We start from the raw sequence: 4,578 nt of genomic DNA on the forward strand, positions 1-4,578 counted from the left end.
TTTAAAAACTCTTTCTTTGACGAGATATTGCTAAAGAATAACTAAAGACATGCGCTTCTTCAAATCAATCACTAATACGATTTCAGTAGACGAAATTGATATTGATATATGTACATACATATTATCAAAAAAAAATAGAATAAAACAAATCCATGATTATGGGACGTTTTTTTAATGCTAATTAATATTGATCAAACAGAAATAGTATCTGAAAAGTATTATATGAATCATTACATTTCTTCTAGGTACATAAATATGTTTATTAAATAATTCTAATTCATACAATTAATTTAGTGCTACTGGTGATATTCAGTTAATAAGTCATTCTATCAAAATTTGACAATTATTATGTATCCATATGTAGGTATGTATTATATGTTTATGGCGATTTATCATCTATCGGTCATCGGATTGCATTTGTATTTCGAAATATGTATTATTTTGTCTAAACCATAAATAAATTTGATATATTTGTTTTTAAATCCATGCATGTACTATGTACATATGTTCAATGGGTCTACGTGACGAGACAGAATGTTAAATGACAGAAAACGCAAATAACGGAAGGCAAAGATCGAAAAGCGAAAGATCTTAAGTCGAAAGATCAAAAAAAAAAATGGTGCATGGTAAACGGTACATACTCACGTACATACACACTTAATTTGCGCGAGTAGGATACAACAGGAACAAGAGGAACATGCTCTTCCTCCCGTATTCTGCGCGCGCACATTAATACGGGAGGAAACGCCTGTTCCTCTTGTTCCTGTTGTATCCTGCTCGCGTAAATTAAGTGAATATGTACCGTTTAACATGCACCTTTTTTTTATCTTTCGACTTAAGATCCGATATTTGCGTTTTCTGTCATTTAACATTCTGTCTCGACACGGAGACCGATGTTCAATCGGTCAACACGGAATGTGTATTTTCTGCTTTTAGTGTGAATATTATTTAAAATGTGGATATGTTTGACTGTATGGAGGATTTTTGTAAAATTTTAAATAAAAAACATAAAATAGAAACGCATTAAATGGTGAATTACAGAAAATTCATTTGAATTCAAAAATACAAATACACATGCGTAAAAACTAGATTTTTTAATATACAAATAGGAACAAATGAATTACTATTATTTTAATTTAAACATAATAAATAATTTATAATCTAATATATAATTTCGAAAGACACTTTGTAAGTATTTTTGGTTGGATAATGGTTGGAACTTCGAAAACAAGTCAAAATTTCCATGACGACATGGGGGACGGGGATGAAGGCCTGGGGGGCTCCGGGGGCGAAGGCCTGGGGGCGCAGGAGGCGAATGCCCCCGGGGGGGCGCCGCGGGCATTCGCTGGAGGGGAACTTCGTAAACAAAACAGTTTCTATGACAATGCGATATATATATTTTATTCGATTCAAATAAATTTAATAAAAAAACAAATGAATATTTACTATTAGATTCGCCATGTTTAAGCTGTTTATATTACAAACACTGAGCGAAGCAGGGTAAAATAACTAGTATAATAATAATTTGAACTGGATTTTGACTGTAAATGACGACACGTGCTCAATTAACATAAACATAATGAATAAAAAAATTTATGTATATCTTGATATCTATGTTCATAATATTATAACAATTTTATAGTTAGAAAAGAACTAAGTCCCTAAAAGGCACTGGACCAACATCTTTTTATATTGAATATTTTTACATTGAGATTCTCAAAGTTGATCGTCTTTCGGTCTCATTCCTCTAAGTTTTGCTAAGATACGCTTGCGAATCTTTTTTTGTCCGAGTTGCTCTGTAATAAAAATAAAGTAGAAAATTAAAAAATTAAAAAATTTTCTCACTTAAAAAATTTGATATCTTTGTTTAAAAACTAATATTTACCCATTCCATATCAGCGGGATGCTGCTGACTTAGAGCTTCACTCCTCGATTTGAGTCACTATATCTGGGATCAATCTTTTAAGTACATTTATATGCTCCGACTCAACCGAAACTTTCTGCAATTAAAAACATATACAATCTAAAATAAAACATGTTCTTTTAACAAAATTGAATATACTACTGTTTAAAAAATATAGTACCATTCTCAGATAGGTTAAATATTGTTGAAGATCTTTTGCACTACCACCATTGAGATACACGATTGTTATATCGTTAAAAGACATTTCGATAGACGGATGATTACAAATTTGTTTTATTGATTGTTAGAAGAGCACAACAACACTGACATGTTTTGTAAGTACCCCCTAGGAAAAATACCCAGATTTGGCAACAGATAATGGGCGCTTGTTATTCTTAGCCGGCCCTGCATTTCATTTTAACGGCACTTATACAGATTACGAAATATTTAAGTGGTGCAGAGTTGTCGTCAATAAGAAAAACAATTTTTATCGAATATCATTTCTCACCATAGCATTTATAAAATTGAGTTCACATGTAAAATAAAGTAAAAAGGTTGATTTAAATAAAAAATACTAAATTGCTCAGCTCAACCCTTAAAATATATTTTTTTATTTACATACATATACATATGTATATGTATAATAATTATACATGTTGATTTTTCTAACCGTTTTTTCTGTGCGCACAATGCGCTGATTTCTACCATTCCGGTTCTGCGCCTAGATCGTTCATACCGCTCTATATCGTTCATTAGTTAGTTCAACTGATATTGTAACTAATTATAAACTTATTATTATCAAATGGAAATTGTTAGAGTTTAGTATTTATTATTGTAAGAACGGTTTGTCGATTCCTCTTCAGCCGCCCCTGCGCTATGAATGTACTTTCATTACGAAATATGAGTGATTTTTAAAACATCACTTAAAATAGCAAATTTTGCATGTAATATATATTTTATTTATTATATTAACATTATTGAGGAATTTAAATTTAAACTATATCGATCGTGTTATATTTCAAAGGAATATTCATATTAATTCTAAAAGATATCGACATCAATACACAATATTTAATTTCTATCCACACATACTTTCTAACTGCTCGTGGGCTTTTCAAATGAGTCACTGATTTCTACAATCCGACCCTGTACTTCGTCAATCAAATAAATTATCAAAATTTGACTATTATTTTGTATACACATGTATGACGAATACAAATTTAAACCAGAAATTATTTTATTCCGCAGTTTAAAATGAATATTCAAATTAATCCTTAAATATTATATATCAACATACATAGTATTTAATTTTCACCTACAAATATAATAATTTCTAAACATTCGTGGGGTTTCCCATTGTTTGACAATGAATCGTCGATTTCTTACAATCCGGCTCTTCAATATTTGCACTTGAGTGCATTCATTTGAATATCAGTAATTTTCACTCGAAAATACTAGTTTGTAAAGAGCGAATATATAAAAGTATATTTTTAACAATCTTGATTCATTTACTTGCATTTTTATATGTTGAAAAGGGTTTTCATTACAGAAGACGATCAACTTTGAGAATCTGGATCGATATTTTTCACCACTCATTCAATATGAAAGATATTCTTAGTCCAGTGCTTGTTATTATATGTATTATGTAGATATCAAAACATACAATAATAATTTTAATTCATTAATTTTAAATTGAGCCTGTGTCGTCATTTACAGTCAAAATTCATTTCAAATTTTGTATTACAAATAATTATGTTTTACGTTTAAATTAATATAAAAGTAATTCATTTGTTCCAATTTTTATATAATATTAAAAAATCTACGTAGTTTTTACGCAAATGTATTTGTTTTTTGAATTCAAATAAAATTTCTTTAATTCACCATTTAATGCGTTTATATTTAATGTCTATTGTCATATATGTATATGTATTATACATACATATTGTCATGAAGGACTGACTAAGACCTGTGACAACGCATTTTTTTTGTGCATTTTTGAGTTTCCTTTTGCACACCCGAAGCGAGCGTTACGTGATATTAAATCTCTAAGTTTTCTTTTACGTGATATCAACTTGTGTCGTAAGGCGCACCCTCCGGCACTTTGCCAAGCTCAAAGAACTCATTCTTTGTGGTAAATGAACACCGTTGCTGCCGGAGACCACTTGGGAAAAATGGAGACCAAAGTCTGACGATGGGAATCGTTACTGTACGTATGTACGTACATACATATGTACATATTTGCGCTCTTAACTGCACTGGTTAAATTTACCCATGTGCGAGTTTGGCAATTAAAAGCTCCCGTTACGAGTGGGCGAAACCCACACTCTGCTTAGCAGACTGTCGAATAGCTTAAGCAGTCTGAAATTTTCAATTGTCTTTCATTCGTATGTATATGTATACATATGTTGCAGTGAAATTTGTATTGTCTGATCTAAATTATTATCTATCTAAAAATAGAAACTCAAATTCAGTTTTCAATGTTAGAGAAGGGAATGATTCGCTAAAATCTAAAATGAAAATATGTTTTTGTGATTTAAAAATAAATGTAAGAATTTAAAGCTGTCAAACGAAATTGGAGACCTAGTTAGAAACGATGTAAAGCAGCGGTTCCCAACGGTTTTTTTGACTCACGTACCACTTGGTAGTACATAGCGCTAAATTGAACCACCATATGA

The sequence above is a fragment of the Arctopsyche grandis genome, chromosome 7, assembly GCF_051622035.1.
Source record: "Arctopsyche grandis isolate Sample6627 chromosome 7, ASM5162203v2, whole genome shotgun sequence".
NCBI classification, from domain to species: domain Eukaryota; kingdom Metazoa; phylum Arthropoda; class Insecta; order Trichoptera; family Hydropsychidae; genus Arctopsyche; species Arctopsyche grandis.